The 17005-nt window shown below is 39.3% G+C and overlaps 1 protein-coding gene across 2 annotated transcripts in view; it reads right to left on the bottom strand.

The window, feature by feature from the left end:
• The window catches only part of znf469 (zinc finger protein 469), a 463873-nt gene that overhangs the window by 386462 nt on the left and 60406 nt on the right, over nucleotides 1-17005 (bottom strand). For both annotated transcript variants that reach the window (XM_079809305.1, XM_079809306.1), the window contains exon 2: nucleotides 12258-12452. The gene's annotated coding sequence lies outside the window, so the exon portion shown is untranslated. The remainder of the gene's footprint in view (nucleotides 1-12257; nucleotides 12453-17005) is intronic.

The raw sequence follows: 17005 nt of genomic DNA, 5'->3' as shown, positions 1-17005 counted from the left end.
ATGACAGTTTTTATGTGACAAACGGTCCAAAATATTACCAGTTTTTCACTGAAAAATCTTGATTTCTGCTTTAGCCTAGCAAGTTCATATGAAAAGTCACAGATTTGTGAACAAATTATTCTTCAAAGATGGGTCTTTTTGGTGAATCAATTGTTCCTGTTCATAAAACCTGAATGAATCAATGATTTGGTCACAATGATTCTAATGTCAGATTTGAGAATAAATAATTTTTTGGGGCCCCCGTCCACACGGAGACGCGTTTAGCTGTATACGTAAAGATTTTGTATTGTATCAGTGTTTCGTCCAAACGGATCCGGCATTTTGGGAGCCTGAAACCGGTATTTTTTAAAACCGGGTCTCAGAGTGGATAAATCTGAAACCAACATTCTTAAGTTTTCGTGTGTACAGCCAATCCGTATATTTTGAGAAACGGTGATGTCATCACACCATGTCCCGCACGATAAAGACTAGAAGGATACAGGTACAGGCATGTGCACATCAATATTGCGTCATTTAATTACTGTATTTGCATTATTGTAAGGGTAGGTTAGTAATTTATTTATTTATTATTTTATTGTGAGATTTTGCCTCACTTCCTACCGTTGCTGTACCCATTCGAGCCACAACTCTTCTTCTCCGTTTTTAGTGCATCTCTGTGGCAGAATTACAGCGCCACACACTGGTCTGGCATGTATACTACATCGCTTTGAGTCGGTTTCAGTGGTTTTGTGTGTATGCAGATATTTCTTGAGACGAGGGGTAAAAAAGATTGAATTGGGAAAGCTCTGGCTTCGTGTGGATGTGGCCTAAGAGATGGTTCTTTTCAATGAATCAATTGCTCCTGCTAATACAACCTGAATGATTCAATAATTTGATCAGAATGACTAACATTTTTAAAGATGGAGCTTTTAAATTAAACATCTTTTTTTTTTATGATGATCTTTTAAATTAGTCATGTCCCGATCAACTTTGGTGACCCTGATTCAATCCGAGTGATTGAATATTGAGTATCCGCTGATACAATCCCGATCTGATATTTGTATTTTCTTAGTGCTTTGTGCACACTTCAAGTACATTAAAGCTATCAAAATCAATCCAATGTATACAGGGTCGTGCTGACAGTTCATATACAGCCAAACCAAAAATGATTCAGACACCAGATATAATTTTTACTAGTGGGTGCAGGACACTATAGTTGATTTATGCAAGTGAGGATAGCAAAATAAAGTAAACTGTGACATATTATTGATACAAATTTGCGACCAAAATGATTCAGACACTTAGACTTGACCATGTTTTGCTTAAAGGTGAACTATGTAAGATTTTTTGCAGTAAAATATCCAAAAACTACTAGGCCAGTGTTATATATTTTGTTCAATTTAGTACTTTGAATATCCCAACTTAACTTCCTTTTCAACACACTCAGATGTATCTAATACGATAAACAGAGTTGCGTTATCTCATACTCATGACTGGAAAAGCGGTAGTGGCGCTGGCGACTGTGTCATAATAAAAGTCCCGCCAGCGACTATGCCATAATAACAGTCCCGCTCTTCAATCGCTCCTGTGGCCTTGCTCAGCTCCACAACACTCGGTCCTGCTCTGCTTCATACTACAGTAATGTTAATAATCGCATCCATGAACATGATTTCTGCCCGAGTCTTATCCTGACTCTTTTCCATCGGCTGTGAGGTAAAGACCACATGTCCCAAGATTCTGCGCTCATACGTGGCGTCATCAAACTACGCCTTTGTTTTGAACAGGCGACCTTTAGTGGACGGAAAAGTTACATAGTGTAGCTTTAAGCGTTTTTTCTTTAATTATTAATGTGACCTTTTACACCACAAACTGAACAAAATGAAGCATTGCTTGGTCATTGGTTGACCTAAATTGGTATTATCTAATTGTGTATTTAAATTTAACAGTTGACAGCTGATTGGTTGATTGTAATCCATTACATACCTTTATATCAAAGTTATCTGACATTATCTGATCGATTGCTCCTGATCGATTGCTCTTGTCTCCTGTTTGCCTCCTGCCTTGTTTGTAGCTCTGTACAGCCTTGCTTGCGTTTGAATCTCTATTTTGATATATCTTCTTTGTTCTACTGCTAAATATAACTTACTCATCACCATACATTGTTTAAATATTGCCTATCACGTTAAATTTGACATCGCTAGCTTTTAATCTAAATCACCATCACACGTTAGCATTTCGCTAGCCTGTTAGCTTGTCATCTCTGCACCCGGGTCTCCTGTTTTCTGAGTTCATTAGTTGGATTAGTAAATAGTGTCCAGCAAACAATTGTGGTAAGTTGGATTAATCAACAAACACGGTAAATCATGTCATCTCCTGTCATTGTCACTTGTCACAGTATAGGCTTCTCCGCTGGCGAACAGGGCTTCACATGTGATAAATGTAAGGAGATAGTTAGGCTGACGGAGAAGATTAGAAACACGCATCCATACTTTATCTGAGAGTAGTGAGGATGTAACAGCTTTAAATACTGATTTGGATGCGAATAGCTTAGTGAACTCGGTACATTCTTCGGTTCCGGCTGCAGGGCCCCCGCAAACTGGGTAACGGTGAGACGGCATAGTCGCGGATCAAAAAATCACTTTTCCGTTCCGGTTAGAACATCAAACAGGTTCTCCCCTCTCAGTGAAGCACCCACTGAGTATCCTGTTGAAAGTGCCCTAGTCATTGGCGATTCTATTACACGGAACGTGAAGATAGAGACACCAGCCACCATAGTCACATGTTTACGGGAGCCAGAGCACCTGACATCAAAGCAAATTTTAAAGTGCTGCCTAAAGCTAATCGTAAATTCCCTACGATCATTATTCACGTCGGCACTAATGATGTTCGACTTCGCCAGTCGGAGATCACCAAAATGAACATTAAAGAGGTGTGTGAACTCGCTGGTACGATATCAGAGGCTGCTTATTGTTCTGGACCGCTCCCTGTTAAAAGGAGTGATGAGATAGTTAGCAGACTATCATCACTCAATGGCTAGTTGTGTAAGTGGTGTCCGCAAAATAACATAGGGTTCATAGACAATTGGAAAAGTTTTTGGGGCAGACCTGACCTGTTGAAGAAGGGTGGCATCCATCCCTCCCTGGGTGGTTCCGCTCTTCTCTCTAGTAATTTGGCACATAGTCTTAGAGCTAAACCTTGACTCACTAGGGCCCATGTCAGGAAGCAGACAAACTGACTAAACCGACCGTCTGCTTGCTGTCTGACGTCACCGGAGTCAGATAAATCCCAGCACATAGAGACTCTTTCACCTAGATATTATCATATAGAGACTGTGTCTGTTCCCCGAATTAGTAAATACAAAAAAACATCAAAACCATTCAACAGTAAAAATGTTATTGATGTCCAACAAATAAACAACAGATATAATACAGATGAACAATTGATAAAGCTTGGGTTGCTGAATATTCCATCCCTTTCCCCAAAAGCGCTTATTGTTAATGATATCATTACAGATAATAATCTAGATGTGCTGTGTTTGACAGAAAGCTGGCTAAAACCTGACGACTACATTACTTTAAAGAGTCCACCCCCCAAGATTATTGTTATAAACATGAGCCGCGTCTGAAAAGTAAAGGGGGAGGGGTTGCTGTAATTTATAATAATATCTTCAGTATTACTCAGAAGTTTCAAATTTAATTCCTTCGAAGTTTTGGTGCTTTATGTAACGTTATGTAGTGTACATGATAAACCCTGTTTAACATTTGTGTTAGCTACTGTATACAGGCCACCAGGGCATAATACAGACTTTATCAAAGAATTTGCTGATTTTCTATCAGAGTTAGTACTGGCCGTAGATAAAGTACTAATTGTTGGTGATTTTAATATCCATGTAGACAACGAAAAAGACCCATTGGGATTAGCATTTAAAGACATTCTAAACTCTATTGGAGTTAGGCAACACGTGTCAGGAGCCACTCATCGCCATAATCATACTTTAGACCTAATATTGTCACATGGAATAAATGTTGATACCGTTGAAATTCTGCAGCAGAGCGATGACATCTCATATCATTACCTAGTATCATGTATACTTAATTTAGCTAAGGTTGCAAAGCCGCCCCCTCGCTTCAAAAATGGCAGGACAATCACTGCCGCCACTAAAGATTGCTTTTTTTTAAATAATCTTCCTCATCAGTATCATCTCCTCAGCATCCCAGATAGCTTAGAAGAACTCGATGTTGCAACAGAAACTATTGACTCTCTCTTTTCCAGTACTTTAGACACAGTTGCTCCCCTGCGCTTAAAGAAGATTAAAGAAAATAGTCCAACGCCATGGTAAAACGAGCACACTCGAAACAGCAGCCAGAAAAATGGAGCGCAGCTGGAAGAAAACAAAATTAGAGGTCTTTCGTAATTCATGGAAAGAGCACATGATCGCAATACAGAAAGGCCGTAAAAAGTGCTAGATCTGCTTATTTCTCAAATCTCTTAGAAGAAAACAAACACAACCCTAGGTATTTATTCGATACAGTGGCTAAATTAACCAAAAATAAAGCTTCAACTTCTGATGTTTGTAAACAGCACAGCAGTAATGACTTCTTTAACTTCTTTACATGGAAGATTGATAATATTAAGAAGACATTTTTAACCATGCAGCCGTCTACTACAGTATTACGTTAGACAGAGCATTGTAGTGTCACTGAGGAAAAATTACACTCATTCACTGCTATAGGAGAAGAAGAATTGGCTCAACTCGTTCAATCATCAAAATCAACCACATGTATGCTTGACCTTGTACCGACTAAGCTATTGAAAGAGATGCAACCAGAGGTCATAGATCCTCTTCTTAATATCATTAATTAATCTTTGTCATTAGGATATGTACCGAAAACTTTTAAGTTGGCTATTATTAAACCACTTATTTAAAAAAATGCAACTTGATCCTATAGAATTAGTCAATTATAGACCAATCTCAAATCTACCCTTTCTGTCAAAAATACTTGAAAAGGCAGTGTCTTCACAATTATGTTCCTTTTTAGAAAGAAATGGTATCTGTGAGGATTTCCAGTCAGGATTTAGACCGTATCATAGCACTGAGACTGCTCTCGTCAGAGTTACAAATGATTTACTCTTATCATCCGATCGTGGCAGTATCTCTCTATTAGTGTTACTCGATCTTAGCACTGCATTTGATACTATCGACCACAACATTCTTTTGAATAGACTCGAAAATTATGTAGGTATTAGTGGAATTGCTTTGTCATGTTTAAATCATACCTATGTGACCGTTATCAGTTTGTAGCAGTAAATTAAGAGATGTCATACCGATCAGTTCAGTATGGAGTACCGCAGAGCTCAGTGCTAGGACCGCTGCTCTTCACCCTGTACATGCTACCACTGGGAGATATCATTAGGAAGCATGGAGTTAGTTTTCATTGTTATGCTGACGATACTCGGCTCTATATTTCTTCACGCCCTGAAGAAACTTACCAATTCACAAGATTAACGGAATGCATAGCTGATATAAAACATTGGATGACCAGTAATTTCCTGCAACTCAATTCAGAAAAAAAAAAAATTTTAATTATTGGACAAAAAAGCTCCACAAGTAGTAACCTAGAATACTGTCTAACACTTGATGGCTGCTCTGTCAAGTCCTCGTCGTCAGTGAGGAACCTGGGTGTGCTCTTTGATACAAATCTTTTGTTTGAAAGCCACATTTCTAGCATCTGTAAAACTGCATTCTACCATCTTAAAAATATATCTAAATTACGGCACATGCTCACAATGCAAAATGCTGAACAGTTAGTTAATGCGTTCATGACCTCAAGGCTAGATTATTGTAATACTCTACTAGGTGGTTGCCCTGCTCGCTTAATAAATAAACTCCAGCTGGTCCAAAACGCAGCAGCTCGAGTTCTTACTAGAACCAGGAAGTATGACCATATTAGCCCAGTTCTGTCAACACTGCACTGGCTGCCTATTAAACATTGCATACATTTTAAAATCTTGCTTATTACTTACAAAGCACTAAATGGTTTAGCTCCCCAATACTTGAGCGAGCTCTTAACATATTATACTCCATCACCTCTACTGCGGTCTCAAAATTCTGGCCAGTTGATAATACCTTGAATATCCAAATCAACTGCAGGCGGTCGATCCGTTTCCTATTTAGCACCTAAACTCTGGAACAGTCTTCCTAACATTGTACGGGAAGCAGACACACTCTGTCAGTTTAAATCTAGACTAAAACATCTCTTTACTGTGGCATACACATAAAACACTTTTTCAATGAAATTATTGTTAGGCTGCATTAACTAGGTCAGCCGGAACCGGGAACACTTCCCATAACACCTGATGTACTCGTTACATCATCAGAAGAATGGCATCTACGCTAATGATAGTCTCTCTGTTTTTTCCCGAGGTTTACTGCAGTCACCCGGATCCGGGCCGGTAAAGGTAAGGGGCGTGGCGTTTCCGATAAACGTGCAATGCGGTTAGCGAATCACAACACACTGGGCCAGCTAACCAATCTGAGCCCACTGCGTATTTTTGAGGGACTGGCTTCATTCAACCCGGAAAACATCAGACCGTTTTACAAGGAGGGACAGAGCAGTGTAGAATAAAGGTCAAATATATGAAAAATAATGCAATTTTTTTTAAAACGAAGCATGAACACATGTTACAGTGCACCCCACAAACACAATCAAGCCTTCAAAAGAATGTGTTTTACCACCCCTTTAATCAACACATCAGCCTCAATAAACCCGTCTCCAGCGTGTTGCCTCCGATCCTTCGAATATTCCGTTCTATTATGACCTCTGTCCTGTAAAGTTTCCAGAATAATAATCATACACTACTTGTTAATTGGCCAGAGGAGAACTGGCAGCCCGACTGAGCCTGGTTTCTCCCAAGGTTTATTTTTCTCCATTAGGTCACCTGATGGGGTTTTGGTTTCCTTGCCACTGTTGCCTCTGGCTTGGCATGCTCAGTTGGGGACACAAAATGTTTCAACTAAATATCCAAATAAATCTAATTATTAAACTAAATTAACCATATAAACTAAATTACTGATCTAATTACTGATCTAAAGCCCACACTGTCACTGTATGATAATTGAAATGAACTGATGACATCACCGTTTTCTCCAGAATGGCTAGACAGCTGAATAAAATTATGCTGCATTATTTTCCTGTTTAACACTGTAAAGCTGCTTTGAAACAATCTGCATTGTTAAAAGCGCTATATAAATAAAGTTGACTTGACTTGACATTATCAAGATGAATAAAAAGCTGACAGAGTTTAAATCGGAGATCTTGTCATATTTTATTACCATTTTCTAAACTATAGCGAATAAACGGTGATAAAATGTGAGAAAAATGTTGAAGGTATCTGATACATTTTGGTTTGACTGTATATATGCTGCGTGCAACATCATCCAGCATGACCGGTTTGGTAATGGTCTGGGAAGGAATATCCTTGGAGGGAACTTGCTTAATTGGCCACAATACCAATTCTTGAAATCCCTACTCCCGATCATAAAAACGGAATAATAATGAATGTTTCCAATGTCAGATTAGTGAATAAATCATCAATTATAGATCAATCTTTTTAAAGGATCAATTGCTCCTGGTCATAAAGCCTAAATGATTCTGAATGATTCAATGATTTTCTGAATGTTTCCAATCATTCTTTACAGATGGACCTTTACAAGTAATCAATTGCTCCTGTTCATAAAACCAGAATGACTGAATCTGAATCATTAAGACTGAATCATTTAGTTTTTTGATTATTTACTTACTGAAACAGCTTTGTATATTAAATATATTTGGTTTTATCTTTAATACCGAATTGTCGATAAGCAGCGCAGACATTTTCCCATCGAGTCATCAGAAAATTGTATTACATTTTTTGCTCAGCTATCATTTTGGATAAGAGCTGGAAGACTGGATTTGCTCTGGTCTCAAAACACAAATGAAAACAAATCCATCCACATCAGACTGGATCTGATAGCAGCCTGCGTTCACCTCTCATTCCCAAGAGGCTCCTCCCTATGAAGGAAGATTAAACTACAGCCAGACATGAATAAACAGATGCAAACAAACATGACTAACCAGAAAGGCAGTCGATGACGCAAAAAAAAAGATTGACCGTTTGGAGTGAGATTATCCATCTACTTAGAGGAAGAACATTTCGGTTTCTGTTTTTAAGAATAGTCAATAAATCTGTCAAAATTAGTTTAAAAAAAATCACGATTCTGTTAATACTCATTTTATTGCTCAGACAGAGGTTGCCCATTCAGAGCTCAACAGCCTTTGTGTTTCAATTATGACATCAGATGTCTCAGATGTTTCTCCTACAAAACTTGAGACAAATGAGAGAATTGTTAGCATTCGAGAGTATAGAGCTATAATGTGAATGGCACAGCTAAAATCATTTAATGGTAATTGAGTTTAAAATCAATAACTTTAGCCCATTGAAATATGTCCTGAAACTCCAGAGGAGACAAATGTGGGATTACTAGAGTGTTTATCTCAGAAGAAAAAGCAAAAGTCTCCATTTGCTCTCATTCATCTCTGTGCTGTATATGAGAGAAAATTGAGTCATAAAAGAGATAGTATTTGTGATTTTACTATGGGCAAAAATTAAATTAAATTAAATTAAATTAAATTAAATTAAATTAAATTAAATTAAATTAAATTAAATTAAATTAAATTAAATTAAATTAAATTAAATTAAATTAAATTAAATTAAATTAAATTAAATTAAATTAAATTAAATTAAATTAAATTAAATTAAATTGTTTTTACAATGATAAAAGTTTATTATTGAACAAGAAAATTAGCTTGCTTGAGAGTGCTGATATTTCTTATTTTAAGGGGGGGGTCAAAATTTAGAGAGGTTTAAAAAAAATAAGGGTTGTTGAAAACAAGGGTCAACAGGGTAAGATTATGTTTTGTGCATTTTCTATACAACAATATTATTATTATTATTATCATTATTTTACATACAATAACGTCTTAAAGGGATAGTTTACCAAAATATGAAAATTGGCCCATGATTTACTCATCCTCAAGTCATCCTAGGTGTATATGACTCTTCTTTCAGACGTATACAATCAGAGTTAAATTTAAAAAGTCCTGGCTCTTCCAAGCTTTATAATGAGAGTGAATGGCTGTCTTGATTTTTAAGTCCAAAAAAAGTGCATCCATCCATCATAAAAATAATCCATATGACTCCAGAGGGTTAATAAAGGCCTTCTGGAGTGAAGCGATCCGTTTGAGTAAAAAAATATCCATATTTGAATCTTTATTAACTAAAATAATTAAATTCAGAAAGACCGCTGTGCGCATTGATTTACAGCAAAAGAGTGACCTCTGACCCGACACAACGTATTGACGAACGCACAGAGGATAGAGAAAAACACCAATGAATTAGAAGTCTAAAATTAGGATTTTTAAAGAGAAATGTCGGAAGAACTTGAATTTGTTCCTCACCCCTATTTGTTTGAACCACAAGAGGTGTCTAAGGTTACGCTACTCTAACATCCTGTCATGTACAGTGAGGAAAATAAGTATTTGAACACCTGTCTATCAGCTAGAATTCTGACCCTCAAAGACCTGTTAGTCTGCCTTTAAAATGTCCACCTCCACTCCATTTATTATCCTAAATTAGATGCACCTGTTTGAGGTCGTTAGCTGCATAAAGACACCTGTCCACCCCATACAATCAGTAAGAATCCAACTACTAACATGACCAAGACCAAAGAGCTGTCCAAAGACACTAGAGACAAAATTGTACACCTCCACAAGGCTGGAAAGGGCTACGGGGAAATTGCCAAGCAGCTTGGTGAAAAAAGGTCCACTGTTGGAGCAATCATTAGAAAATGGAAGAAGCTAAACATGACTGTCAATCTCCCTCGGACTGGGGCTCCATGCAAGGTCTCACCTCGTGGGGTCTCAATGATCTTAAGAAAGGTGAGAAATCAGCCCAGAACTACACGGGAGGAGCTGGTCAATGACCTGAAAAGAGCTGGGACCACCGTTTCCAAGGTTACTGTTGGTAATACACCAAGACGTCATGGTTTGAAATCATGCATGGCATGGAAGGTTCCCCTGCTTAAAACAGCACATGTCCAGGCCCGTCTTAAGTTTGCCAATGACCATTTGGATGATCCAGAGGAGTCATGGGAGAAAGTCATGTGGTCAGATGAGACCAAAATATAACTTTTTGGTCATAATTCCACTAAACATGTTTGGAGGAGGAAGAAGAATGATGAGTACCATCCCAAGAACACCATCCCTACTGTGAAGCATGGGGGTGGTAGCATCATGCTTTGGGGGTGTTTTTCTGCACATGGGACAGGGCGACTGCACTGTATTAAGGAGAGGATGACCGGGGCCATGTATTGCGAGATTTTGGGGAACAACCTCCTTCCCTCAGTTAGAGCATTGAAGATGGGTCGAGGCTGGGTCTTCCAACATGACAATGACCCGAAGCACACAGCCAGAATAACCAAGGAGTGGCTCTGTAAGAAGCATATCAAGGTTCTGGCGTGGCCTAGCCAGTCTCCAGACCTAAACCCAATAGAGAATCTTTGGAGGGAGCTCAAACTCCGTGTTTCTCAGCGACAGGCCAGAAACCTGACTGATCTAGAGAAGATCTGTGTGGAGGAGTGGGCCAAAATCCCTCCTGCAGTGTGTGCAAACCTGGTGAAAAACTACAGGAAACATTTGACCTCTGTAATTGCAAACAAAGGCTACTGTACCAAATATTAACATTGATTTTCTCAGGTGTTCAAATACTTATTTGCAGCTGTATCATACAAATAAATAGTTAAAAAATCATTCATTGTGATTTCTGGATTTTTTTTTTTAGATTATGTCTCTCACAGTGGACATGCACCTACGATGACAATTTCAGACCCCTCCATGATTTCTAAGTGTGAGAACTTGCAAAATAGCAGGGTGTTCAAATACTTATTTTCCTCACTGTATATCGTCAGACTCTTTTGGCTAAAGTCGACTTGCGAAGACTGCCTGCCGGAATCTAGATATTTTAGTGTATGAAGTATTAAATATGGATATTTTTCTATAAAAAACACATCGCTTCGCTTCAGAATGCCTTTATTAACCCCCTGGAGTCAAATGCACTCATGCCCATCTGTTCGCCCATGGGCGTGCTGGTCTGAAAACGAGGTGCGTTCGGGCGCATTGTTAGCGCGTTGCTATTTTGAGCAACAAAAACCTGAACTGAAGTCAATACTCTCTGCTTATTACACACACAGGGCAGCAGAACACTAACATTTTTAAATATTAAAAATAAAAGGATTCCTCTCTGGAGAAGCGTTCAGTCTTTCCACTCAAATTCCGCCATGTAAATAGCGAATCCGCCAAGGTGCAAGTGCATCTGGCTTTTAAAGGGAATGGGAGATGAGACTTTGATTGGTTTACGGCACATTACACCTCAAAACACACCCATGACTCAATAAGAGACTAGGTACAACCCTTTTGGACCATGCGCCTGGCACACCAACCATTTTTTCTGTCGTTAAACTAGCAAAAGTGGATTTGGAGTGCACTTAAGTGCACCTGTGCATTGTGCTTCAGACCATGCGCTCAGATGGGTAAAATAGGGCCTAATGTGATACTACCCGATTGTTTGTAACCATATATTTACTATACATTTTTAAGTGATATTTGTTTATACACCAATTCTTTTCAGTGCTGGTTCAAGCGTGCCATAGGCAGTTAATTGAAACCTTAGAATAAATAAGAAATTACCACTTATTTTGGTATTTTATGGGACCACACTAATGGAAGGCCTTATCTGGAAATGTTACATGCTCCACTATTGACTGCAGATACTACTGTAGATCAACACAGATTACAGATGACACTCAGCGTGCCTGTGGGAGATATAAGACAGAAGAACACTCGACAGTACATGAGCGAAGTTGAGTCCTTGACAGTGCATTAACATACCTGCTGCTCCATGCCAAAAACATCATTTGAAATCCTATTGTTGAATGTTACGGTACTTTGGGCCAAATCCCATGAGTGACTCAACACTTTCCCCTTGTCATTAGCCCACATAGTGAAGACAGGTACATAAAGAGCAGAGAATACCACATTTCATCTCCCCTGCATTATGCCTATACGATGAAGCACTGATTCAACATGGCCGTCCGCCAGCTTACTCAGCTCTGCCTTGGCTTGTGACGAACCAACAAGGATGTGAATGTGTGACTGTTGAATTCTGGCAGCGTTCATATGTACCTGTCACTGCGGCGCTGGACACTTTCTCCATTCGGCAGACAGTTGCATCTAAATCCACCTCAACGCTGTGCTTGTCGAACTGCTTAATTGACTCCAGACGTCGTGAGAAAGCCAGTTTAATCTCCAAGCGAAGCAGGTGGACTGCACAGCTGTACCGGGCCAAGAAACCAGGAAGTCCAGGAAATGCCTGATGAACTATCATAAACACAACAAGCCAAAGGAAAGGAAAGAAGAAAAAAAAAAAATCACAAATGGGAACTCTTATGTCTCAATTGGGTCTCCTAGAGAGCCATGTGATTATAAGGAGAAGAAAATGGAGACTTGGAATCAAAATTGACCTTATTTATTTCCTTGATACATACTCATGTGGCCTGATTTATTAATGTTACGTACAATATTTCCCAGAAGCACACATTGGGATAAACAGAGGACTTTTTTTTTTTCCACAAAACGGCAATGAAAATGGTGAGGAATTCTGGTCCAGATTCCTTGTAATCATTCCATTAATGATTAATAATTGTAGTACTTTTGAGGAGTATCAAGGAAATAAATAAGGTACATTTTGATTCCAAGTCTCCATTTTCTTCTCCTTTAGTACTTTTGAGGAGTAAATATTTGGGAACAAACATTTTCAGATTTCAACAAAGTTAAAGTTTAAAACAATTCTTGTGAAAGATGTTTACATAGACTTAATGACTTTTCACATTCTTTTTAAAACAGCGTAAATGTAATCCAAAAACCGCCTCTAACTAGATTTTAAATAAAACTACTAAACCATTTAAAACATGATACCATGAGTCATTTGTTCAGGATTCGTACTACACTGGTCATGCTGTGTTTTGATACACTAAAAAGAACGACCTCATATGGATAGAGTAATTTTTTTTCAGGAATCATACTAGGGATGTGCACGAGTACTTGGACGTGACAGTGACGATCGATCATCAAAATAATAATAGTAGTGATTGTTTTTGCAGCATTTTGGGTGTTACCTGAGATCTGATACCCCTTTTCCACCAATGCAGTTTAAGTGCTAGTTCGGAGCCAGAGCCTAGTTTCAAATCGGTTTCTTTGTCTTTCGACACCCAAAGCAACAGCTCTGACCCAGGAAAAGTGGTTCTTATGTAGCACCGAAACATTCCTGGTCTAGAAGCAAGACCCACTTGCGTCAGGGACTGGGGGCGGGGTTACCGTGACCAACAAGACAAACAGAAACTTGTGACCGCCATTTTTTAAATAGCAGCTAATCGAGCTAATAGCTGCTCGATTGTAATCTCGTCTTTACAAATTACGGCAAGCTGCACGAATGCGTTGGATTTGCTGTGTTTTGATGCCGATGTAGGATGTGATCGCCTGGATCTCACAACTCAAAAACACAAGATTGTTTTTTTTTAAATAGGCGCTCTCTTCATAAATAAACCACAGATGAGAGCTTTAAACAACTACATTCTCACCTGAAAAAGTCTTAACCTCGTTTTGTGACACAAAAGTAGTACTTTTAAATTATGCAGGGTTTCTCATCACGTCACTTTACCACGTGACAGCAGCAAGCAGGCTCCCGATTGGTTAACGCGGCGCGAATTGACGAAGTTCCGATTTTTCTACTCGGACGTCAACCGCAAATTCGCTTCAAACGTGTGAATGCACAATGCACAAAAAGCACAAAAGGCACCACTCGCGCATATCGCGCAAGGCGCGAATGAGGCGGATTCGCGTCCTTCGTCCCGTACGAAACGCGCCTTCCGCGCCGCGGGACCTCCAGACGCGCGTCAACGCGCCTTTCCATTGACTTAACATTGAAATCACTCGCTCCTGGCGCTCTATTCGCGTTTGGTGTGAACGCAGCATAAAAGTCATTTGGTGGGTCATTAAGTCATGAAAATCATATGATTTGTAAAATGGAACAAGTTCTGAAATAAGTTCACACCACCTGCACACTGTTGACTATGCAAATGCACTCTTCTGGGAGTGTACGCGAACAGGCACCACATGTGGCCAAGTAATAAACTGAGGAAAATGATTCAAAGCTGTTTTTCATTTCATTCACATCCTCATGTATAGAGTTCAGCACTCAAATCAGACATAAATCATCATCCAAAGTTTATCAAATTCCCTGTAAATTTAAGCAATAGCTCACTGGTCTGTGGAAACATCTTTTGACGGCTGTCTGTGTGAGACCGATGACAGTGTATAGCCGGAGCCGCATGTATTGTAGCAGCATATACAGCACTGCACAGCATTACACAGAAATGGGCCATCTGTCCCACTTAACCCATCGTAATGATAACCCCGTCTGTGGCCTTCCCAAGTCTGTATATAGACACAATAATTTGGATGCGATCTGAACAAAGCTATGAAAAAGCAAGAGCAATGCAATATAATCCTTCTCTGAGAAGTTTTCTTAATAAAACTGTCCTCTGAAAAGTCGTGGGACTGTGTAAAACGTGGGGCCATGGGGAAAACAATTGAAGAATAGCTACAAGTAAACAGTCTGAAGGGCTTCCATTAACGAATAAAGAGCACAAAGCCCAAAAATAGACACATCTGTTCCATTATAGGACCAAGAACTGAGCAGATCCTTGGGTTGCTCTAGGTCAGAGTAGGAATGGAAGCTTGTTTTTATTTATTCACTCATTTACAGACACCACATACCCAGAGGGATGCAATATCAGATGCCAAAGTTTTACTGCACTCGATAAACAGCAACACATTTGCAGCATCCAGCCGGGAATACAGCACAACACTTGGAGAGGACCAGGGCACGTATGAGGGCACTCAACCCACGGGAAACAATCACATAGGAGATTGCTGTAATATCGCATTTATGTCACAGACACTCAAAAATGATGATCCTCTTACAAGAACCCCCCATACTGAAAGATAAAGCTGGCTGTATATTCATGTTTTAAGATCCATTTACTGTACAAAACGTAAACATTATAACTGTGTAAATCTGGAAAATGCTTGGCTTCTTTTCCATGGACAGTATTTTTTCCATCTTATAGTACTATTAGATATACAAAAACAATTCTAAAGTTTTCTGTGTATGTATACACTGATCAGAAATAACATTATGACCACTGACAGGTGAAGTGAAAAACACTGATCATCTCTTCATCACGGCACCTGTTAGTGGGTGGGATATATTAGGCAGCAAGTGAACATTTTGTCCTCAAAGTTGATGTGTTAGAAGCAGGAAAAATGGCCAAGCGTAAGGATTTGAGTGAGTTTGACAAGGGCCAAATTGTGATGGCTAGACGACTCAAAACTGCAGCTCTTGTGGGGTGTTCCTGGTCTGTTCAGTATCTGTCAAAAGTGGTCCAAGGAAGGAACAGTGGTGAACCGGCGACAGGGTTATGGGCGGCCACGGCTCAATGCGTGTGGGGAGCGAAGGCTGGCCTGTGTGGTCTGATCAAACAGACGAGCTACTGGAGCTCAAGTTGCTCAAGAAGTTAATGCTGGTTCTGATAGAAAGGTGTCACAATACACAGTGCATCGCAGTTTGTTGTGTATGGGGCTGCATAGCCGCAGACCAGTCAGAGTGCCCATGCAGACCCCTGTCCACCGCCGAAAACGTCAACAGTGGGAACGTGAGCATCAGAACTGGACCACGGAGCAATGGAAGAAGGTGGCCTGGTCAGATGGATCACGTTTTCTTTTACATCACGTGGATGGCCGGGATGGTACTTGGGGAACACATGGCACCAGGATGCACTATGGGAAGAAGGCAAGCCGGCGGAGGCAGTGATGCTTTGGGCAATGTTCTGCTGGGAAACCTTGGGTCCTGCCATCCATGTGGATGTTACTTTGACACGTACCACCTACCTAAGCATTGTTCACCTACCTTTCATGGAAACGGTATTCCCTGGTGGCTGTGGCCTCTTTCACAGGATAATGTGCCCTGACACAAAGCAAAAATGGTTCAGAAATGGCTTAAGGAACACAACGAGTTTGAGGTGTTGACTTGGCCTCCAAATTCCCCAGATCTCAATCCAATCGAGCATCTGTGGGATGTGCTGAACAAACAAGTCCAATCCATGGAGGTCCCACCTCACAACTTACAGGACTTAAAGGATCTACTGCTAACATCTTGGTGCCAGACACCACAGCACACCTTCAGGGGTCTAGTGGAGTCCATGCCTCGACGGGTCAGGGCTGTTTTGGCAGCAAAAGAGGGACCAACACAATATTAGGTCAATGTTATGCCTAATCAGTGTATACAGTATTATACTATACTATATTATTTAGTTTTATATGCATGTGTGCATGTAAAGCACACAACATTTTTATCAATATCTATATATATCTATATATATCTATATATATATATATATATATATATATATATATATATATATATATATATATATCTATATCTATATCTATATCTATATCTATATATATATATATATATATATATATATATATATGGTTTTTCCTGGGTCAAAAATGGTCTTCGGTGGTGGCTGACAGACATGGTCATCCATACACACACACACACACGCACAGTAAAAAAGTACCCTACCCACGTGATCTGCAAGCGCAATACTGACAATACATTTTAAATAAATTCAAAGAAAGTTTGTAATTTTTGTTTATCTTATTTTGATACCTTATTTTTACACTATTTACAGATAATTGTTTTGGTATATAATCATATCAATATTAAAAAGTAGTATTAAAAAAATTAGCAAATAGCCTAATTTTCTGCCATATACAATTTCATAACATTATCAGCTAGTTAATAA

This window comes from Gobio gobio (assembly GCF_949357685.1).
Source record: "Gobio gobio genome assembly, chromosome: 25".
In the NCBI taxonomy this organism is placed as follows: Eukaryota; Metazoa; Chordata; class Actinopteri; order Cypriniformes; family Gobionidae; genus Gobio; species Gobio gobio.
Note: the sequence above shows the minus strand (reverse complement) of the source record. Positions and strands in the feature narration are given on the sequence as shown.